Raw genomic sequence first — 24299 nt, 5'->3', positions numbered from 1 at the left:
AAGCCGCTGATAATGGTTTCTATAGCTATTTTTGGGTTTAAAGAAAATCGATTTTTCGCATTTTCAAAGTGCTATAATTCCCTTAGTTTTTATCGAAATTCATTATAACCCAGTGTTTTCGTGTTGTAGGTGATGAGAACAAGCCGCTGGTATAGTTAATTCAAATTCGAAAAAAATCAATTTTTGGTGAAAAATTCGATACGGGGGGGATACCCGAAAAATGAAAAAACCCGAACTTTGAAGGCCTATATCTCGGCTTCTATGGGAGCTATCGGGAAAATTCCAACAATTTTGTCTTAGTTTCGTCCTTCTGAATCCAACGAGGCCATCCGCAAGGTCGTAGCTCCCATATTAGCTGAGATCTTGCATTTTTGTAGCCCATTTTTGGACTCAAAAACGGGGTCGAAAATTGACTTTTTTCCGAATTTTCAAAGAGCTATAATATCACTTGTTCTGGTCGAATTCCGTTATAACCCGGTGTTTTCGTAATGTAGGTGATGGGAATAAGCCGCTGATAGGGGTTTCTATAGCTATTTTTGGGTTTAAAGAAAATCGATTTTTTGCATTTTCAAAGTGCTATAATTCCCTTAGTTTTTATCGAAATTCATTATAACCCAGTGTTTTCGTGTTGTAGGTGATGGGAACAAGCCGCTGGTATAGTTAATTCAAATTCGAAAAAAATCAATTTTTGGTGAAAAATTCGATACGGGGGGGATACCCGAAAAATTAAAAAACCCGAACTTTGAAGGCCTATATCTCGGCTTCTATGGGAGCTATCGGGAAAATTCCAACGATTTTGTCTTAGTTTCGTCCTTCTGAATCCAACGAGGCCATCCGCAAGGTCGTAGCTCCCATATTAGCTGAGATCTTGCATTTTTGTAGCCCATTTTTGGACTCAAAAACGGGGTCGAAAATTGACTTTTTTCCGAATTTTCAAAGAGCTATAATATCACTTGTTCTGGTCGAATTCCGTTATAACCCGGTGTTTTCGTAATGTAGGTGATGGGAATAAGCCGCTGATAGGGGTTTCTATAGCTATTTTTGGGTTTAAAGAAAATCGATTTTTTGCATTTTCAAAGTGCTATAATTCCCTTAGTTTTTATCGAAATTCATTATAACCCAGTGTTTTCGTGTTGTAGGTGATGGGAACAAGCCGCTGGTATAGTTAATTCAAATTCGAAAAAAATCAATTTTTGGTGAAAAATTCGATACGGGGGGGTATACCCGAAAAATGAAAAAACCCGAAATTTAAAGGCCTATATCTCGGCTTCTATGGGAGCTATCGGGAAAATTCCAACGATTTTGTCTTACTTTCGTCCTTCTGAATCCAACGAGGCCATCCGCAAGGTCGTAGCTCCCATATTAGCTGAGATCTCGCATTTTTGTGGCCCATTTTTGGGCTCAAAAACGGGGTAAAAAATTGACTTTTTCCGAATTTTCAAAAAGCCATAATTCCACTTGTTCTGGTCGAATTTTGTTATAACCCGGTGTTTTCGTAATGTAGGTGATAGGAATAAGTCGCTGATAGCGGTTTCTATAGCTATTTTTGGGTTTAAAGAAAATCGATTTTTCGCATTTTCAAAGTGCTATAATTCCCTTAGTTTTTATCGAAATTCATTATAACCCAATGTTTTCGTGTTGTAGGTGATGGGAACAAGCCGCTGGTATAGTTAATTCAAATTCGAAAAAAATCAATTTTTGGTGAAAAATTCGATACGGGGGGGTATACCCGAAAAATGAAAAAACCCAAACTTTGAAGGCCTATATCTCGGCTTCTATGGGAGCTATCGGGAAAATTCCAACAGCTTTGTCTTAGTTTCGTCCTTCTGAATCCAACGAGGCCATCCGCAAGGTCGTAGCTCCCATATTAGCTGAGATCTTGCATTTTTGTAGCCCATTTTTGGACTCAAAAACGGGGTCGAAAATTGACTTTTTTCCGAATTTTCAAAGAGCTATAATATCACTTGTTCTGGTCGAATTCCGTTATAACCCGGTGTTTTCGTAATGTAGGTGATGGGAATAAGCCGCTGATAGGGGTTTCTATAGCTATTTTTGGGTTTAAAGAAAATCGATTTTTTGCATTTTCAAAGTGCTATAATTCCCTTAGTTTTTATCGAAATTCATTATAACCCAGTGTTTTCGTGTTGTAGGTGATGGGAACAAGCCGCTGGTATAGTTAATTCAAATTCGAAAAAAATCAATTTTTGGTGAAAAATTCGATACGGGGGGGTATACCCGAAAAATGAAAAAACCCGAAATTTAAAGGCCTATATCTCGGCTTCTATGGGAGCTATCGGGAAAATTCCAACGATTTTGTCTTAGTTTCGTCCTTCTGAATCCAACGAGGCCATCCGCAAGGTCGTAGCTCCCATATTAGCTGAGATCTCGCATTTTTGTGGCCCATTTTTGGGCTCAAAAACGGGGTAAAAAATTGACTTTTTCCGAATTTTCAAAAAGCCATAATTCCACTTGTTCTGGTCGAATTTTGTTATAACCCGGTGTTTTCGTAATGTAGGTGATAGGAATAAGTCGCTGATAGCGGTTTCTATAGCTATTTTTGGGTTTAAAGAAAATCGATTTTTCGCATTTTCAAAGTGCTATAATTCCCTTAGTTTTTATCGAAATTCATTATAACCCAATGTTTTCGTGTTGTAGGTGATGGGAACAAGCCGCTGGTATAGTTAATTCAAATTCGAAAAAAATCAATTTTTGGTGAAAAATTCGATACGGGGGGGTATACCCGAAAAATGAAAAAACCCAAACTTTGAAGGCCTATATCTCGGCTTCTATGGGAGCTATCGGGAAAATTCCAACAGCTTTGTCTTAGTTTCGTCCTTCTGAATCCAACGAGGCCATCCGCAAGGTCGTAGCTCCCATATTAGCTGAGATCTCGCATTTTTGTGGCCCATTTTTGGGCTCAAAAACGGGGTAAAAAATTGACTTTTTTCCGAATTTTCAAAAAGCCATAATTCCACTTGTTCTGGTCGAATTTCGTTATAACCCGGTGTTTTCGTAATGTAAGTGATAGGAATAAGCCGCTGATAGCGGTTTATATAGCTATTTTTGGGTTTAAAGAAAATCGATTTTTCGCATTTTCAAAGTGCTATAATTCCCTTAGTTTTTATCGAAATTCATTATAACCCAATGTTTTCGTGTTGTAGGTGATGGGAACAAGCCGCTGGTATAGTTAATTCAAATTCGAAAAAAATCAATTTTTGGTGAAAAATTCGATACGGGGGGGTATACCCGAAAAATGAAAAAACCCGAACTTTGAAGGCCTATATCTCGGCTTCTATGGGAGCTATCGGGAAAATTCCAACGATTTTGTCTTAGTTTCGTCCTTCTGAATCCAACGAGGCCATCCGCAAGGTCGTAGCTCCCATATTAGCTGAGATCTCGCATTTTTGTGGCCCATTTTTGGGCTCAAAAACGGGGTAAAAAAATGACTTTTTTCCGAATTTTCATAAAGCCATAATTCCACTTATTCTGGTCGAATTTCGATATAACCCGGTGTTTTCGTAATGTAGGTGATGGGAATAAGCCGCTGATAATGGTTTCTATAGCTATTTTTGGGTTTAAAGAAAATCGATTTTTCGCATTTTCAAAGTGCTATAATTCCCTTAGTTTTTATCGAAATTCATTATAACCCAGTGTTTTCGTGTTGTAGGTGATGGGAACAAGCCGCTGGTATAGTTAATTCAAATTCGAAAAAAATCAATTTTTGGTGAAAAATTCGATACGGGGGGGTATACCCGAAAAATGAAAAAACCCGAACTTTGAAGGCCTATATCTCGGCTTCTATGGGAGCTATCGGGAAAATTCCAACAGCTTTGTCTTAGTTTCGTCCTTCTGAATCCAACGAGGCCATCCGCAAGGTCGTAGCTCCCATATTAGCTGAGATCTCGCATTTTTGTGGCCCATTTTTGGGCTCAAAAACGGGGTAAAAAATTGACTTTTTTACGAATTTTCAAAGAGCCAAAATTCCACTTGTTCTGGTCGAATTTCGTTATAACCCGGTGTTTTCGTGTTGTAGGTGATGGGAACAAGCCGCTGGTATAGTCAATTCAAATTCGAAAAAAATCAATTTTTGGTGAAAAATTCGATACGGGGGGGTATACCCGAAAAATGAAAAAACCCAAACTTTGAAGGCCTATATCTCGGCTTCTATGGGAGCTATCGGGAAAATTCCAACGGTTTTGTCTTAGTTTCGTCCCTCTGAATCCAACGAGGCCATCCGCAAGGTCGTAGCTCTTATATTAGCTGAGATCTCGCATTTTTGTGGCCCATTTTTGGGCTCAAAAACGGGGTCGAAAATTGACTTTTTTCCGAATTTTCAAAGAGCTATAATTCCACTTGTTCTGGTCGAATTTCGTTATAACCCGGTGTTTTCGTAATGTAGGTGATGGGAATAAGTCGCTGATAGGGGTTTCTATACCTACTTTTGGGTTTAAAGAAAATCGATTTTTCGCATTTTCAAAGTGCAATAATTCCCTTAGTTTTTATCGAAATTCATTATAATCCAGTTTTTCGTGTTATAGGTGATGGGAACAAGCCGCTGGTTTAGTTAATACAAATTCGAAAAAAATCAATTTTTGGTGAAAAATTCGATACGGGGGGGTATACTTGAAAAATGAAAAAACCCAAATTTTGAAGGCCTATATCTCGGCTTCTATGGGAGCTATCGGGAAAATTCCAACGATTTTGTCTTAGTTTCGTCCTTCTGAATCCAACGAGGCCATCCGCAAGGTCGTAGCTCCCATATTAGCTGAGATCTTGCATTTTTGTGGCCCATTTTTGGGCTCAAAAACGGGGTCGAAAATTGACTTTTTTCCGAATTTTCAAAGAGCTATAATTCCACTTGTTCTGGTCGAATTCCGTTATAACCCGGTGTTTTCGTAATGTAGGTGATGGGAATAAGCCGCTGATAGGGGTTTCTATAGCTATTTTTGGGTTTAAAGAAAATCGATTTTTTGCATTTTCAAAGTGCTATAATTCCCTTAGTTTTTATCGAAATTCATTATAACCCAGTGTTTTCGTGTTGTAGGTGATGGGAACAAGCCGCTGGTATAGTTAATTCAAATTCGAAAAAAATCAATTTTTGGTGAAAAATTCGATACGGGGGGGTATACCCGAAAAATGAAAAAACCCGAACTTTGAAGGCCTAGATCTCGGCTTCTATGGGAGCTATCGGGAAAATTCCAACGATTTTGTCTTAGTTTCGTCCTTCTGAATCCAACGAGGCCATCCGCAAGGTCGTAGCTCCCATATTAGCTGAGATCTCGCATTTTTGTGGCCCATTTTTGGGCTCAAAAACGGGGTAAAAAAATGACTTTTTTCCGAATTTTCATAAAGCCATAATTCCACTTGTTCTGGTCGAATTTCGATATAACCCGGTGTTTTCGTAATGTAGGTGATGGGAATAAGCCGCTGATAATGGTTTCAATAGCTATTTTTGGGTTTAAAGAAAATCGATTTTTCGCATTTTCAAAGTGCTATAATTCCCTTAGTTTTTATCGAAATTCATTATAACCCAGTGTTTTCGTGTTGTAGGTGATGGGAACAAGCCGCTGGTATAGTTAATTCAAATTCGAAAAAAATCAATTTTTGGTGAAAAATTCGATACGGGGGGGTATACCCGAAAAATGAAAAAACCCAAACTTTGAAGGCCTATATCTCGGCTTCTATGGGAGCTATCGGGAAAATTCCAACGATTTTGTCTTAGCTTCGTCCTTCTGAATCCAACGAGGCTATCCGCAAGGTCGTAGCTCCCATATTAGCTGAGATCTCGCATTTTTGTGGCCCATTTTTGGGCTCAAAAACGGGGTAAAAAAATGACTTTTTTCCGAATTTTCATAAAGCCATAATTCCACTTGTTCTGGTCGAATTTCGATATAACCCGGTGTTTTCGTAATGTAGGTGATGGGAATAAGCCGCTGATAATGGTTTCTATAGCTATTTTTGGGTTTAAAGAAAATCGATTTTTCGCATTTTCAAAGTGCTATAATTCCCTTAGTTTTTATCGAAATTCATTATAACCCAGTGTTTTCGTGTTGTAGGTGATGGGAACAAGCCGCTGGTATAGTTAATTCAAATTCGAAAAAAATCAATTTTTGGTGAAAAATTCGATACGAGGGGGTATACCCGAAAAATGAAAAAACCCGAACTTTGAAGGCCTATATTTCGGCTTCTATGGGAGCTATCGGGAAAATTCCAACGATTTTGTCTTAGTTTCGTCCTTTTGAATCCAACGAGGCCATCCGCAAGGTCGTAGCTCCCATATTAGCTGAGATCTCGCATTTTTGTGGCCCATTTTTGGGCTCAAAAACGGGGTAAAAAATTGACTTTTTTCCGAATTTTCAAAAAGCCATAATTCCACTTGTTCTGGTCGAATTTCGTTATAACCCGGTGTTTTCGTAATGTAGGTGATAGGAATAAGCCGCTGATAGCGGTTTCTATAGCTCTTTTTGGGTTTAAAGAAAATCGATTTTTCGCATTTTCAAAGTGCTATAATTCCCTTAGTTTTTATCGAAATTCATTATAACCCAATGTTTTCGTGTTGTAGGTGATGGGAACAAGCCGCTGGTATAGTTAATTCAAATTCGAAAAAAATCAATTTTTGGTGAAAAATTCGATACGGGGGGGTATACCCGAAAAATGAAAAAACCCGAACTTTGAAGGCCTATATCTCGGCTTCTATGGGAGCTATCGGGAAAATTCCAACGATTTTGTCTTAGTTTCGTCCTTCTGAATCCGACGAGGCCATCCGCAAGGTCGTAGCTCCCATATTAGCTGAGATCTTGCATTTTTGTGGCCCATTTTTGGGCTCAAAAACGGGGTCGAAAATTGACTTTTTTCCGAATTTTCAAAGAGCTATAATATCACTTGTTCTGGTCGAATTCCGTTATAACCCGGTGTTTTCGTAATGTAGGTGATGGGAATAAGCCGCTGATAGGGGTTTCTATAGCTATTTTTGGGTTTAAAGAAAATCGATTTTTTGCATTTTCAAAGTGCTATAATTCCCTTAGTTTTTATCGAAATTCATTATAACCCAGTGTTTTCGTGTTGTAGGTGATGGGAACAAGCCGCTGGTATAGTTAATTCAAATTCGAAAAAAATCAATTTTTGGTGAAAAATTCGATACGGGGGGGTATACCCGAAAAATGAAAAAACCCGAACTTTGAAGGCCTATATCTCGGCTTCTATGGGAGCTATCGGGAAAATTCCAACGATTTTGTCTTAGTTTCGTCCTTCTGAATCCAACGAGGCCATCCGCAAGGTCGTAGCTCCCATATTAGCTGAGATCTCGCATTTTTGTGGCCCATTTTTGGGCTCAAAAACGGGGTAAAAAATTGACTTTTTCCGAATTTTCAAAAAGCCATAATTCCACTTGTTCTGGTCGAATTTTGTTATAACCCGGTGTTTTCGTAATGTAGGTGATAGGAATAAGTCGCTGATAGCGGTTTCTATAGCTATTTTTGGGTTTAAAGAAAATCGATTTTTCGCATTTTCAAAGTGCTATAATTCCCTTAGTTTTTATCGAAATTCATTATAACCCAATGTTTTCGTGTTGTAGGTGATGGGAACAAGCCGCTGGTATAGTTAATTCAAATTCGAAAAAAATCAATTTTTGGTGAAAAATTCGATACGGGGGGGTATACCCGAAAAATGAAAAAACCCAAACTTTGAAGGCCTATATCTCGGCTTCTATGGGAGCTATCGGGAAAATTCCAACAGCTTTGTCTTAGTTTCGTCCTTCTGAATCCAACGAGGCCATCCGCAAGGTCGTAGCTCCCATATTAGCTGAGATCTCGCATTTTTGTGGCCCATTTTTGGGCTCAAAAACGGGGTAAAAAATTGACTTTTTTCCGAATTTTCAAAAAGCCATAATTCCACTTGTTCTGGTCGAATTTCGTTATAACCCGGTGTTTTCGTAATGTAAGTGATAGGAATAAGCCGCTGATAGCGGTTTATATAGCTATTTTTGGGTTTAAAGAAAATCGATTTTTCGCATTTTCAAAGTGCTATAATTCCCTTAGTTTTTATCGAAATTCATTATAACCCAATGTTTTCGTGTTGTAGGTGATGGGAACAAGCCGCTGGTATAGTTAATTCAAATTCGAAAAAAATCAATTTTTGGTGAAAAATTCGATACGGGGGGGTATACCCGAAAAATGAAAAAACCCGAACTTTGAAGGCCTATATCTCGGCTTCTATGGGAGCTATCGGGAAAATTCCAACGATTTTGTCTTAGTTTCGTCCTTCTGAATCCAACGAGGCCATCCGCAAGGTCGTAGCTCCCATATTAGCTGAGATCTCGCATTTTTGTGGCCCATTTTTGGGCTCAAAAACGGGGTAAAAAAAATGACTTTTTTCCGAATTTTCATAAAGCCATAATTCCACTTGTTCTGGTCGAATTTCGATATAACCCGGTGTTTTCGTAATGTAGGTGATGGGAATAAGCCGCTGATAATGGTTTCTATAGCTATTTTTGGGTTTAAAGAAAATCGATTTTTCGCATTTTCAAAGTGCTATAATTCCCTTAGTTTTTATCGAAATTCATTATAACCCAGTGTTTTCGTGTTGTAGGTGATGGGAACAAGCCGCTGGTATAGTTAATTCAAATTCGAAAAAAATCAATTTTTGGTGAAAAATTCGATACGGGGGGGTATACCCGAAAAATGAAAAAACCCGAACTTTGAAGGCCTATATCTCGGCTTCTATGGGAGCTATCGGGAAAATTCCAACAGCTTTGTCTTAGTTTCGTCCTTCTGAATCCAACGAGGCCATCCGCAAGGTCGTAGCTCCCATATTAGCTGAGATCTCGCATTTTTGTGGCCCATTTTTGGGCTCAAAAACGGGGTAAAAAATTGACTTTTTTACGAATTTTCAAAGAGCCAAAATTCCACTTGTTCTGGTCGAATTTCGTTATAACCCGGTGTTTTCGTGTTGTAGGTGATGGGAACAAGCCGCTGGTATAGTCAATTCAAATTCGAAAAAAATCAATTTTTGGTGAAAAATTCGATACGGGGGGGTATACCCGAAAAATGAAAAAACCCGAACTTTGAAGGCCTATATCTCGGCTTCTATGGGAGCTATCAGGAAAATTCCAACGATTTTGTCTTAGTTTCGTCCTTCTGAATCCGACGAGGCCATCCGCAAGGTCGTAGCTCCCATATTAGCTGAGATCTTGCATTTTTGTAGCCCATTTTTGGACTCAAAAACGGGGTCGAAAATTGACTTTTTTCCGAATTTTCAAAGAGCTATAATATCACTTGTTCTGGTCGAATTCCGTTATAACCCGGTGTTTTCGTAATGTAGGTGATGGGAATAAGCCGCTGATAGGGGTTTCTATAGCTATTTTTGGGTTTAAAGAAAATCGATTTTTTGCATTTTCAAAGTGCTATAATTCCCTTAGTTTTTATCGAAATTCATTATAACCCAGTGTTTTCGTGTTGTAGGTGATGGGAACAAGCCGCTGGTATAGTTAATTCAAATTCGAAAAAAATCAATTTTTGGTGAAAAATTCGATACGGGGGGGTATACCCGAAAAATGAAAAAACCCGAAATTTAAAGGCCTATATCTCGGCTTCTATGGGAGCTATCGGGAAAATTCCAACGATTTTGTCTTAGTTTCGTCCTTCTGAATCCAACGAGGCCATCCGCAAGGTCGTAGCTCCCATATTAGCTGACATCTCGCATTTTTGTGGCCCATTTTTGGGCTCAAAAACGGGGTAAAAAATTGACTTTTTCCGAATTTTCAAAAAGCCATAATTCCACTTGTTCTGGTCGAATTTTGTTATAACCCGGTGTTTTCGTAATGTAGGTGATAGGAATAAGTCGCTGATAGCGGTTTCTATAGCTATTTTTGGGTTTAAAGAAAATCGATTTTTCGCATTTTCAAAGTGCTATAATTCCCTTAGTTTTTATCGAAATTCATTATAACCCAATGTTTTCGTGTTGTAGGTGATGGGAACAAGCCGCTGGTATAGTTAATTCAAATTCGAAAAAAATCAATTTTTGGTGAAAAATTCGATACGGGGGGGTATACCCGAAAAATGAAAAAACCCAAACTTTGAAGGCCTATATCTCGGCTTCTATGGGAGCTATCGGGAAAATTCCAACAGCTTTGTCTTAGTTTCGTCCTTCTGAATCCAACGAGGCCATCCGCAAGGTCGTAGCTCCCATATTAGCTGAGATCTTGCATTTTTGTGGCCCATTTTTGGGCTCAAAAACGGGGTCGAAAATTGACTTTTTTCCGAATTTTCAAAGAGCTATAATTCCACTTGTTCTGGTCGAATTCCGTTATAACCCGGTGTTTTCGTAATGTAGGTGATGGGAATAAGCCGCTGATAGGGGTTTCTATAGCTATTTTCGGGTTTAAAGAAAATCGATTTTTTGCATTTTCAAAGTGCTATAATTCCCTTAGTTTTTATCGAAATTCATTATAACCCAGTGTTTTCGTGTTGTAGGTGATGGGAACAAGCCGCTGGTATAGTTAATTCAAATTCGAAAAAAATCAATTTTTGGTGAAAAATTCGATACGGGGGGGTATACCCGAAAAATGAAAAAACACGAACTTTGAAGGCCTATATCTCGGCTTCTATGAGAGCTATCGGGAAAATTCCAACGATTTTGTCTTAGTTTCGTCCTTTTGAATCCAACGAGGCCATCCGCAAGGTCGTAGCTCCCATATTAGCTGAGATCTCGCATTTTTGTGGCCCATTTTTGGGCTCAAAAACGGGGTAAAAAATTGACTTTTTTCCGAATTTTCAAAAAGCCATAATTCCACTTGTTCTGGTCGAATTTCGGTATAACCCGGTGTTTTCGTAATGTAGGTGATAGGAATAAGCCGCTGATAGCGGTTTCTATAGCTATTTTTGGGTTTAAAGAAAATCGATTTTTCGCATTTTCAAAGTGCTATAATTCCCTTAGTTTTTATCGAAATTCATTATAACCCAATGTTTTCGTGTTGTAGGTGATGGGAACAAGCCGCTGGTATAGTTAATTCAAATTTGAAAAAAATCAATTTTTGGTGAAAAATTCGATACGGGGGGGTATACCCGAAAAATGAAAAAACCCAAACTTTGAAGGCCTATATCTCGGCTTCTATGGGAGCTATCGGGAAAATTCCAACAGCTTTGTCTTAGTTTCGTCCTTCTGAATCCAACCGGGCTATCCGCAAGGTCGTAGCTCCCATATTAGCTGAGATCTTGCATTTTTGTGGCCCATTTTTGGGCTCAAAAACGGGGTCGAAAATTGACTTTTTTCCGAATTTTCAAAGAGCTATAATTCCACTTGTTCTGGTCGAATTCCGTTATAACACAGTGTTTTCGTAATGTAGGTGATGGGAATAAGCCGCTGATAGGGGTTTCTATAGCTATTTTTGGGTTTAAAGAAAATCGATTTTTTGCATTTTCAAAGTGCTATAATTCCCTTAGTTTTTATCGAAATTCATTATAACCCAGTGTTTTCGTGTTGTAGGTGATGGGAACAAGCCGCTGGTATAGTTAATTCAAATTCGAAAAAAATCAATTTTTGGTGAAAAATTCGATACGGGGGGGTATACCCGAAAAATGAAAAAACCCGAACTTTGAAGGCCTATATCTCGGCTTCTATGGGAGCTATCGGGAAAATTCCAACGATTTTGTCTTAGTTTCGTCCTTTTGAATCCAACGAGGCCATCCGCAAGGTCGTAGCTCCCATATTAGCTGAGATCTCGCATTTTTGTGGCCCATTTTTGGGCTCAAAAACGGGGTAAAAAATTGACTTTTTTCCGAATTTTCAAAAAGCCATAATTCCACTTGTTCTGGTCGAATTTCGGTATAACCCGGTGTTTTCGTAATGTAGGTGATAGGAATAAGCCGCTGATAGCGGTTTCTATAGCTATTTTTGGGTTTAAAGAAAATCGATTTTTCGCATTTTCAAAGTGCTATAATTCCCTTAGTTTTTATCGAAATTCATTATAACCCAATGTTTTCGTGTTGTAGGTGATGGGAACAAGCCGCTGGTATAGTTAATTCAAATTTGAAAAAAATCTATTTTTGGTGAAAAATTCGATACGGGGGGGTATACCCGAAAAATGAAAAAACCCAAACTTTGAAGGCCTATATCTCGGCTTCTATGGGAGCTATCGGAAAAATTCCAACAGCTTTGTCTTAGTTTCGTCCTTCTGAATCCAACGAGGCCATCCGCAAGGTCGTAGCTCCCATATTAGCTGAGATCTTGCATTTTTGTGGCCCATTTTTGGGCTCAAAAACGGGGTCGAAAATTGACTTTTTTCCGAATTTTCAAAGAGCTATAATTCAACTTGTTCTGGTCGAATTCCGTTATAACCCAGTGTTTTCGTAATGTAGGTGATGGGAATAAGCCGCTGATAGAGGTTTCTATAGCTATTTTTGGGTTTAAAGAAAATCGATTTTTTGCATTTTCAAAGTGCTATAATTCCCTTAGTTTTTATCGAAATTCATTATAACCCAGTGTTTTCGTGTTGTAGGTGATGGGAACAAGCCGCTGGTATGGTTAATTCAAATTCGAAAAAAATCAATTTTTGGTGAAAAATTCGATACGGGGGGGTATACCCGAAAAATGAAAAAACCCGAACTTTGAAGGCCTATATTTCGGCTTCTATGGGAGCTATCGGGAAAATTCCAACGATTTTGTCTTAGTTTCGTCCTTCTGAATCCAACGAGGCCATCCGCAAGGTCGTAGCTCCCATATTAGCTAAGATCTCGCATTTTTGTGGCCCATTTTTGGGCTCAAAAACGGGGTAAAAAATTGACTTTTTTCCGAATTTTCAAAAAGCCATAATTCCACTTGTTCTGGTCGAATTTCGGTATAACCCGGTGTTTTCGTAATGTAGGTGATAGGAATAAGCCGCTGATAGCGGTTTCTATAGCTATTTTTGGGTTTAAAGAAAATCGATTTTTCGCATTTTCAAAGTGCTATAATTCCCTTAGTTTTTATCGAAAATCATTATAACCCAATGTTTTCGTGTTGTAGGTGATGGGAACAAGCCGCTGGTATAGTTAATTCAAATTTGAAAAAAATCAATTTTTGGTGAAAAATTCGATACGGGGGGGTATACCCGAAAAATGAAAAAACCCAAACTTTGAAGGCCTATATCTCGGCTTCTATGGGAGCTATCGGGAAAATTCCAACAGCTTTGTCTTAGTTTCGTCCTTCTGAATCCAACGAGGCCATCCGCAAGGTCGTAGCTCCCATATTAGCTGAGATCTTGCATTTTTGTGGCCCATTTTTGGGCTCAAAAACGGGGTCGAAAATTGACTTTTTTCCGAATTTTCAAAGAGCTATAATTCCACTTGTTCTGGTCGAATTCCGTTATAACCCAGTGTTTTCGTAATGTAGGTGATGGGAATAAGCCGCTGATAGGGGTTTCTATAGCTATTTTTGGGTTTAAAGAAAATCGATTTTTTGCATTTTCAAAGTGCTATAATTCCCTTAGTTTTTATCGAAATTCATTATAACCCAGTGTTTTCGTGTTGTAGGTGATGGGAACAAGCCGCTGGTATAGTTAATTCAAATTCGAAAAAAATCAATTTTTGGTGAAAAATTCGATACGGGGGGGTTTACCCGAAAAATGAAAAAACCCGAACTTTGAAGGCCTATATTTCGGCTTCTATGGGAGCTATCGGGAAAATTCCAACGATTTTGTCTTAGTTTCGTCCTTCTGAATCCAACGAGGCCATCCGCAAGGTCGTAGCTCCCATATTAGCTGAGATCTCGCATTTTTGTGGCCCATTTTTGGGCTCAAAAACGGGGTAAAAAATTGACTTTTTTCCGAATTTTCAAAAAGCCATAATTCCACTTGTTCTGGTCGAATTTTGTTATAACCCGGTGTTTTTGTAATGTAGGTGATAGGAATAAGCCGCTGATAGCGGTTTCTATAGCTATTTTTGGGTTTAAAGAAAATCGATTTTTCGCATTTTCAAAGTGCTATAATTCCCTTAGTTTTTATCGAAATTCATTATAACCCAGTGTTTTCGTGTTGTAGGTGATGGGAACAAGCCGCTGGTATAGTTAATTCAAATTCGAAAAAAATCAATTTTTGGTGAAAAATTCGATACGGGGGGGTATACCCGAAAAATGAAAAAACCCAAACTTTGAAGGCCTATATCTCGGCTTCTATGGGAGCTATCGGGAAAATTCCAACAGCTTTGTCTTAGTTTCGTCCTTCTGAATTCAACGAGGCCATCCGCAAGGTCGTAGCTCCCATATTAGCTGAGATCTTGCATTTTTGTGGCCCATTTTTGGGCTCAAAAACGGGGTCGAAAATTGACTTTTTCCCGAATTTTCAAAGAGCTATAATTCCACTTGTTCTGGTCGAATTCCGTTATAACCTGGTGTTTTGGTAATGTAGGTGATATGAATAAGCCGCTGATAGGGGTTTCTATAGCTATTTTTGGGTTTAAAGAAAATCGATTTTTCGCATTTTTAAAGTGCTATAATTCCCTTAGTTTTTATCGAAATTCATTATAACCCAGTTTTTCGTGTTATAGGTGATGGGAATAAGCCGCTGGTATAGTTAATTCAAATTCGAAAAAAATCAATTTTTGGTGAAAAATTCGATACGGGGGGGTATACCCGAAAAATGAAAAAACCCAAACTTTGAAGGCCTATATCTCGGCTTCTATGGGAGCTATCGGGAAAATTCCAACGATTTTGTCTTAGTTTCGTCCTTCTGAATCCAACGAGGCCATCCGCAAGGTCGTAGCTCCCATATTAGCTGAGATCTTGCATTTTTGTGGCCCATTTTTGGGCTCAAAAACGGGGTCGAAAATTGACTTTTTCCCGAATTTTCAAAGAGCTATAATTCCACTTGTTCTGGTCGAATTCCGCTATAACCCGGTGGTTTGGTAATGTAGGTGATGGGAATAAGCCGCTGATAGGGGTTTCTATAGCTATTTTTGGGTTTAAAGAAAATCGATTTTTCGCATTTTCAAAGTGCTATAATTCCCTTAGTTTTTATCGAAATTCATTATAACCCAGTTTTTCGTGTTATAGGTGATGGGAATAAGCCGCTGGTATAGTTAATTCAATTTCGAAAAAAAAAATTTTTGGTCAAAAATTCGATACGGGGGGGTATACCCGAAAAATGAAAAAACCCAAATTTTGAAGGCCTATATCTCTGCTTCTATGGGAGCTATCGGGAAAATTCCAACGATTTTGTCTTAGTTTCGTCCTTCTGAATCCAACGAGGCCATCCGCAAGGTCGTAGCTCCCATATTAGCTGAGATCTTGCATTTTTGTGGCCCATTTTTGGGCTCAAAAACGGGGTCGAAAATTGACTTTTTCCCGAATTTTCAAAGAGCTATAATTCCACTTGTTCTGGTCGAATTCCGTTATAACCCGGTGTTTTGGTAATGTAGGTGATGGGAATAAGCCGCTGATAGGGGTTTCTATAGCTATTTTTGGGTTTAAAGAAAATCGATTTTTCGCATTTTCAAAGTGCTATAATTCCCTTAGTTTTTATCGAAATTCATTATAACCCAATATTTTCGTGTTGTAGGTGATGGGAACAAGCCGCTGGTATAGTTAATTCAAATTCGAAAAAAATCAATTTTTGGTGAAAAATTCGATACGGGGGGGTATACCCGAAAAATGAAAAAACCCAAACTTTGAAGGCCTATATCTCGGCTTCTATGGGAGCTATCGGGAAAATTCCAACAGCTTTGTCTTAGTTTCGTCCTTCTGAATTCAACGAGGCCATCCGCAAGGTCGTAGCTCCCATATTAGCTGAGATCTTGCATTTTTGTGGCCCATTTTTGGGCTCAAAAACGGGGTCGAAAATTGACTTTTTTCCGAATTTTCAAAGAGCTATAATTCCACTTGTTCTGGTCGAATTCCGTTATAACCCGGTGTTTTCGTAATGTAGGTGATGGGAATAAGCCGCTGATAGGGGTTTCTATAGCTATTTTTGGGTTTAAAGAAAATCGATTTTTTGCATTTTCAAAGTGCTATAATTCCCTTAGTTTTTATCGAAATTCATTATAACCCAGTGTTTTCGTGTTGTAGGTGATGGGAACAAGCCGCTGGTATAGTTAATTCAAATTCGAAAAAAATCAATTTTTGGTGAAAAATTCGATACGGGGGGGTATACCCGAAAAATGAAAAAACCCGAACTTTGAAGGCCTATATCTCTGCTTCTATGGGAGCTATCGGGAAAATTCCAACGATTTTGTCTTAGTTTCGTCCTTCTGAATCCAACGAGGCCATCCGCAAGGTCGTAGCTCCCATATTAGCTGAGATCTTGCATTTTTGTGGCCCATTTTTGGGCTCAAAAATGGGGTCGAAAATTGACTTTTTCCCGAATTTTCAAAGAGCTATAATTCCACTTGTTCTGGTCGAATTCCGTTATAACCCGGTGTTTTGGTAATGTAGGTGATGGGAATAAGCCGCTGATAGGGGTTTCTATAGCTATTTTTGGGTTTAAAGAAAATCGATTTTTCGCATTTTCAAAGTACTATAATTCCCTTAGTTTTTATCGAAATTCTTTATAACCCAGTTTTTCGTGTTATAGGTAATGGGAATAAGCCGCTGGTATAGTTAATTCAATTTCGAAAAAAAAAAATTTTTGGTCAAAAATTCGATACGGGGGGGTATACCCGAAAAATGAAAAAACCCAAACTTTGAAGGCCTATATCTCGGCTTCTATGGGAGCTATCGGGAAAATTCCAACGGCTTTGTCTTAGTTTCGTCCTTCTGAATCCAACGAGGCCATCCGCAAGGTCGTAGCTCCCATATTAGCTGAGATCTTGCATTTTTGTGGCCCATTTTTGGGCTCAAAAACGGGGTCGAAAATTGACTTTTTCCCGAATTTTCAAAGAGCTATAATTCCACTTGTTCTGGTCGAATTCCGTTATAACCCGGTGTTTTGGTAATGTAGGTGATGGGAATAAGCCGCTGATAGGGGTTTCTATAGCTATTTTTGGGTTTAAAGAAAATCGATTTTTCGCATTTTCAAAGTGCTATAATTCCCTTAGTTTTTATCGAAATTCATTATAACCCAGTGTTTTCGTGTTGTAGGTGATGGGAACAAGCCGCTGGTATAGTTAATTCAAATTCGAAAAAAATCAATTTTTGGTGAAAAATTCGATACGGGGGGGTATACCCGAAAAATGAAAAAACCCGAACTTTGAAGGCCTATATCTCGGCTTCTATGGGAGCTATCGGGAAAATTCCAACGATTTTAACTTAGTTTCGTCCTTCTGAATCCAACGAGGCCATCCGCAAGGTCGTAGCTCCCATATTAGCTGAGATCTCGCATTTTTGTGGCCCATTTTTGGGCTCAAAAACGGGGTAAAAAATTGACTTTTTTCCGAATTTTCATAAAGCCATAATTCCACTTGTTCTGGTCGAATTTCGATATAACCCGGTGTTTTCGTAATGTAGGTGATGGGAATAAGCCGCTGATAATGGTTTCTATAGCTATTTTTGGGTTTAAAGAAAATCGATTTTTCGCATTTTCAAAGTGCTATAATTCCCTTAGTTTTTATCGAAATTCATTATAACCCAGTGTTTTCGTGTTGTAGGTGATGGGAACAAGCCGCTGGTATAGTTAATTCAAATTCGAAAAAAATCAATTTTTGGTGAAAAATTCGATACGCGGGGGTATACCCGAAAAATGAAAAAACCCGAACTTTGAAGGCCTATATCTCGGCTTCTATGGGAGCTATCGGGAAAATTCCAACGATTTTAACTTAGTTTCGTCCTTCTGAATCCAACGAGGCCATCCGCAAGGTCGTAGCTCCCATATTAGCTGAGATCTCGCATTTTTGTGGCCCATTTTTGGGCTCAAAAACGGGGTAAAAAATTGACTTTTTTCCGAATTTTCATAAAGCCATAATTCCACTTGTTCTGGTCGAATTTCGATATAACCCGGTGTTTTCGTAATGTAGGTGATGGGAATAAGCCGCTGATAATGGTTTCTATAGCTATTTTTGGGTTTAAAGAAAATCGATTTTTCGCATTTTCAAAGTGCTATAATTCCCTTAGTTATTATCGAAATTCATTATAACCCAGTGTTTTCGTGTTGTAGGTGATGGGAACAAGCCGCTGGTATAGTTAATTCAAATTCGAAAAAAATCAATTTTTGGTAAAAAATTCGATACGCGGGGGTATACCCGAAAAATGAAAAAACCCGAACTTTGAAGGCCTATATCTCGGCTTCTATGGGAGCTATCGGGAAAATTCCAACGATTTTAACTTAGTTTCGTCCTTCTGAATCCAACGAGGCCATCCGCAAGGTCGTAGCTCCCATATTAGCTGAGATCTCGCATTTTTGTGGCCCATTTTTGGGCTCAAAAACGGGGTAAAAAATTGACTTTTTTCCGAATTTTCAAAAAGCCATAATTCCACTTGTTCTGGTCGAATTTCGTTATAACCCGGTGTTTTCGTAATGTAGGTGATAGGAATAAGCCGCTGATAGCGGTTTCTATAGCTATTTTTGGGTTTAAAGAAAATCGATTTTTCGCATTTTCAAAGTGCTATAATTCCCTTAGTTTTTATCGAAATTTATTATAACCCAATGTTTTCGTGTTGTAGGTGATGGGAACAAGCCGCTGGTATAGTTAATTCAAATTCGAAAAAAATCAATTTTTGGTGAAAAATTCGATACGGGGGGGTATACCCGAAAAATGAAAAAACCCAAACTTTGAAGGCCTATATCTCGGCTTCTATGGGAGCTATCGGGAAAATTCCAACAGCTTTGTCTTAGTTTCGTCCTTCTGAATTCAACGAGGCCATCCGCAAGGTCGTAGCTCCCATATTAGCTGAGATCTTGCATTTTTGTGGCCCATTTTTGGGCTCAAAAACGGGGTCGAAAATTGACTTTTTCCCGAATTTTCAAAGAGCTATAATTCCACTTGTTCTGGTCAAATTCCGTTATAACCCGGTGTTTTGGTAATGTAGGTGATAGGAATAAGCCGCTGATAGCGGTTTCTATAGCTATTTTTGGGTTTAAAGAAAATCGATTTTTCGCATTTTCAAAGTGCTATAATTCCCTTAGTTTTTATCGAAATTCATTATAACCCAATGTTTTCGTGTTGTAGGTGATGGGAACAAGCCGCTGGTATAGTTAATTCAAATTCGAAAAAAATCAATTTTTGGTGAAAAATTCGATACGGGGGGGTATACCCGAAAAATGAAAAAACCCAAACTTTGAAGGCCTATATCTCGGCTTCTATGGGAGCTATCGGGAAAATTCCAACGATTTTGTCTTAGTTTCGTCCTTCTGAATCCAGCGAGGCCATCCGCAAGGTCGTAGCTCCCATATTAGCTGAGATCTTGCATTTTTGTGGCCCATTTTTGGGCTCAAAAACGGGGTCGAAAATTGACTTTTTCCCGAATTTTCAAAGAGCTATAATTCCACTTGTTCTGGTCGAATTCCGTTATAACCCGGTGTTTTGGTAATGTAGGTGATGGGAATAAGCCGCTGATAGGGGTTTCTATAGCTATTTTTGGGTTTAAAGAAAATCGATTTTTCGCATTTTCAAAGTGCTATAATTCCCTTAGTTTTTATCGAAATTCTTTATAACCCAGTTTTTCGTGTTATAGGTGATGGGAATAAGCCGCTGGTATAGTTAATTCAATTTCGAAAAAAAAAAATTTTTGGTCAAAAATTCGATACGGGGGGGTATACCCGAAAAATGAAAAAACCCAAACTTTGAAGGCCTATATCTCGGCTTCTATGGGAGCTATCGGGAAAATTCCAACGGCTTTGTCTTAGTTTCGTCCTTCTGAATCCAACGAGGCCATCCGCAAGGTCGTAGCTCCCATATTAGCTGAGATCTTGCATTTTTGTGGCCCATTTTTGGGCTCAAAAACGGGGTCGAAAATTGACTTTTTCACGAATTTTCAAAGAGCTATAATTCCACTTGTTCTGGTCGAATTCCGTTATAACCCGGTGTTTTGGTAATGTAGGTGATGGGAATAAGCCGCTGATAGGGGTTTCTATAGCTATTTTTGGGTTTAAAGAAAATCGATTTTTCGCATTTTCAAAGTGCTATAATTCCCTTAGTTTTTATCGAAATTCATTATAACCCAATGTTTTCGTGTTGTAGGTGATAGGAACAAGCCGCTGGTATAGTTAATTCAAATTCGAAAAAAATCAATTTTTGGTGAAAAATTCGATACGGGGGGGTATACCCGAAAAATGAAAAAACCCGAACTTTGAAGGCCTATATCTCGGCTTCTATGGGAGCTATCGGGAAAATTCCAACGATTTTAACTTAGTTTCGTCCTTCTGAATCCAACGAGGCCATCCGCAAGGTCGTAGCTCCCATATTAGCTGAGATCTCGCATTTTTGTGGCCCATTTTTGGGCTCAAAAACGGGGTAAAAAATTGACTTTTTTCCGAATTTTCAAAGAGCTATAATTCCACTTGTTCTGGTCGAATTCCGTTATAACCCGGTGTTTTCGTAATGTAGGTGATGAGAATAAGCCGCTGATAGGGGTTTCTATAGCTATTTTTGGGTTTAAAGAAAATCGATTTTTTGCATTTTCAAAGTGCTATAATTCCCTTAGTTTTTATCGAAATTCATTATAACCCAGTGTTTTCGTGTTGTAGGTGATGGGAACAAGCCGCTGGTATAGTTAGTTCATATTCGAAAAAAATCAATTTTTGGTGAAAAATTCGATACGGGGGGGTATACCCAAAAAATGAAAAAACCCGAACTTTGAAGGCCTATATCTCGGCTTCTATGGGAGCTATCGGGAAAATTCCAACGATTTTGTCTTAGTTTCGTCCTTCTGAATCCAACGAGGCCATCCGCAAGGTCGTAGCTCCCATATTAGCTGAGATCTTGCATTTTTGTGGCCCATTTTTGGGCTCAAAAACGGGGTCGAAAATTGACTTTTTCCCGAATTTTCAAAGAGCTATAATTCCACTTGTTCTGGTCGAATTCCGTTATAACCCGGTGTTTTGGTAATGTAGGTGATGGGAATAAGCCGCTGATAGGGGTTTCTATAGCTATTTTTGGGTTTAAAGAAAATCGATTTTTCGCATTTTCAAAGTGCTATAATTCCCTTAGTTTTTATCGAAATTCATTATAACCCAGTTTTTCGTGTTATAGGTGATGGGAATAAGCCGCTGGTATAGTTAATTCAATTTCGAAAAAAAAAATTTTTGGTCAAAAATTCGATACGGGGGGGTATACCCGAAAAATGAAAAAACCCAAACTTTGAAGGCCTATATCTCGGCTTCTATGGGAGCTATCGGGAAAATTCCAACAGCTTTGTCTTAGTTTCGTCCTTCTGAATCCAACGAGGCCATCCGCAAGGTCGTAGCTCCATATTAGCTGAGATCTCGCATTTTTGTGGCCCATTTTTGGGCTCAAAAACGGGGTCGAAAATTGACTTTTTTCCGAATTTTCAAAAAGCCATAATTCCACTTGTTCTGGTCGAATTTCGTTATAACCCGGTGTTTTGGTAATGTAGGTGATGGGAATAAGCCGCTGATAGGGGTTTCTATAGCTATTTTTGGGTTTAAAGAAAATCGATTTTTCGCATTTTCAAAGTGCTATAATTCCCTTAGTTTTTATCGAAATTCATTATAACCCAGTGTTTTCGTGTTGTAGGTGATGGGAACAAGCCGCTGGTATAGTTAGTTCATATTCGAAAAAAATCAATTTTTGGTGAAAAATTCGATACGGGGGGGTATACCCGAAAAATGAAAAAACCCGAATTTTGAAGGCCTATATCTCGGCTTCTATGGGAGCTATCGGGAAAATTCCAACGATTTTGTCTTAGTTTCGTCCTTCTGAATCCAACGAGGCCATCCGCAAGGTCGTAGCTCCCATATTAGCTGAGATCTCGCATTTTTGTGGCCCATTTTTGGGCTCAAAAACGGGGTCGAAAATTGACTTTTTCCCGAATTTTCAAAGAGCTATAATTCCACTTGTTCTGGTCGAATTCCGTTATAACCCGGTGTTTTGGTAATGTAGGTGATGGGAATAAGCCGCTGATAGGGGTTTCTATAGCTATTTTTGGGTTTAAAGAAAATCGATTTTTCGCATTTTCAAAGTGCTATAATTCCCTTAGTTTTTATCGAAATTCATTATAACCCAATGTTTTCGTGTTGTAGGTGATGGGAACAAGCCGCTGGTATAGTTAATTCAAATTCGAAAAAAATCAATTTTTGGTGAAAAATTCGATACGGGGGGGTATACCCGAAAAATGAAAAAACCCAAACTTTGAAGGCCTATATCTCGGCTTCTATGGGAGCTATCGGGAAAATTCCAACAGCTTTGTCTTAGTTTCGTCCTTCTGAATCCAACGAGGCCATCCGCAAGGTCGTAGCTCCCATATTAGCTGAGATCTTGCATTTTTGTGGCCCATTTTTGGGCTCAAAAACGGGGTCGAAAATTGACTTTTTTCCGAATTTTCAAAGAGCTATAATTCCACTTGTTCTGGTCGAATTCCGTTATAACCCGGTGTTTTCGTGATGTAGGTGATGGGAATAAGCCGCTGATAGGGGTTTCTATGGCTATTTTTGGGTTTAAAGAAAATCGATTTTTTGCATTTTCAAAGTGCTATAATTCCCTTAGTTTTTATCGAAATTCATTATAACCCAGTGTTTTCGTGTTGTAGGTGATGGGAACAAGCCGCTGGTATAGTTAATTCAAATTCGAAAAAAATCAATTTTTGGTGAAAAATTCGATACGGGGGGGTATACCCGAAAAATGAAAAAACCCGAACTTTGAAGGCCTATATCTCGGCTTCTATGGGAGCTATCGGGAAAATTCCAACGATTTTAACTTAGTTTCGTCCTTCTGAATCCAACGAGGCCATCCGCAAGGTCGTAGCTCCCATATTAGCTGAGATCTCGCATTTTTGTGGCCCATTTTTGGGCTCAAAAACGGGGTAAAAAATTGACTTTTTTCCGAATTTTCATAAAGCCATAATTCCACTTGTTCTGGTCGAATTTCGTTATAACCCGGTGTTTTCGTAATGTAGGTGATAGGAATAAGCCGCTGATAGCGGTTTCTATAGCTATTTTTGGGTTTAAAGAAAATCGATTTTTCGCATTTTCAAAGTGCTATAATTCCCTTAGTTTTTATCGAAATTTATTATAACCCAATGTTTTCGTGTTGTAGGTGATGGGAACAAGCCGCTGGTATAGTTAATTCAAATTCGAAAAAAATCAATTTTTGGTGAAAAATTCGATACGGGGGGGTATACCCGAAAAATGAAAAAACCCAAACTTTGAAGGCCTATATCTCGGCTTCTATGGGAGCTATCGGGAAAATTCCAACAGCTTTGTCTTAGTTTCGTCCTTCTGAATTCAACGAGGCCATCCGCAAGGTCGTAGCTCCCATATTAGCTGAGATCTTGCATTTTTGTGGCCCATTTTTGGGCTCAAAAACGGGGTCGAAAATTGACTTTTTCCCGAATTTTCAAAGAGCTATAATTCCACTTGTTCTGGTCGAATTCCGTTATAACCCGGTGTTTTGGTAATGTAGGTGATATGAATAAGCCGCTGATAGGGGTTTCTATAGCTATTTTTGGGTTTAAAGAAAATCGATTTTTCGCATTTTCAAAGTGCTATAATTCCGTTAGTTTTTTTCGAAATTCATTATAACCCAGTTTTTCGTGTTATAGGTGATGGGAATAAGCCGCTGGTATAGTTAATTCAATTTCGAAAAAAAAAAATTTTTGGTCAAAAATTCGATACGGGGGGGTATACCCGAAAAATGAAAAAACCTGAACTTTGAAGGCCTATATCTCGGCTTCTATGGGAGCTATCGGAAAAATTCCAACGATTTTGTCTTAGTTTCGTCCTTCTGAATCCAACGAGGCCATCCGCAAGGTCGTAGCTCCCATATTAGCTGAGATCTCGCATTTTTGTGGCCCATTTTTGGGCTCAAAAACGGGGTAAAAAATTGACTTTTTTCCGAATTTTCAAAAAGCCATAATTCCACTTGTTCTGGTCGAATTTCGTTATAACCCGGTGTTTTCGTAATGTAGGTGATAGGAATAAGCCGCTGATAGCGGTTTCTATAGCTATTTTTGGGTTTAAAGAAAATCGATTTTTCGCATTTTCAAAGTGCTATAATTCCCTTAGTTTTTATCGAAATTCATTATAACCCAATGTTTTCGTGTTGTAGGTGATGGGAACAAGCCGCTGGTATAAATAATTCAAATTCGAAAAAAATCAATTTTTGGTGAAAAATTCGATACGGGGGGGTATACCCGAAAAATGAAAAAACCCAAACTTTGAAGGCCTATATCTCGGCTTCTATGGGAGCTATCGAGAAAATTCCAACAGCTTTGTCTTAGTTTCG

The 24299-nt window shown here is 38.6% G+C and overlaps 1 long non-coding RNA gene across 9 annotated transcripts in view; it reads left to right on the top strand.

Moving 5' to 3' along the window:
• The window catches only part of LOC126743211 (uncharacterized), a 45390-nt gene that overhangs the window by 8457 nt on the left and 12634 nt on the right, over positions 1–24299 (top strand). For 2 of the 9 annotated variants that reach the window (XR_007662818.1, XR_007662819.1), the window contains exon 3: positions 14378–14480. The exons of 2 other annotated variants lie outside the window; for them this stretch is intronic. This is a non-coding gene — a long non-coding RNA (uncharacterized LOC126743211). Of the gene's footprint in view, positions 1–4746; positions 4905–10171; positions 10330–14377; positions 14481–15201; positions 15229–15734; positions 15893–24299 lie in introns of those variants that run through there. 5 more of the 9 variants (XR_007662816.1, XR_007662817.1, XR_007662813.1 and 2 more) reach the window with 5 other exon arrangements.

The sequence above is a fragment of the Anthonomus grandis genome, chromosome 12, assembly GCF_022605725.1.
Source record: "Anthonomus grandis grandis chromosome 12, icAntGran1.3, whole genome shotgun sequence".
Taxonomy (NCBI): domain Eukaryota; kingdom Metazoa; phylum Arthropoda; class Insecta; order Coleoptera; family Curculionidae; genus Anthonomus; species Anthonomus grandis.
This window is presented reverse-complemented; position numbering and strand designations above follow the sequence as displayed.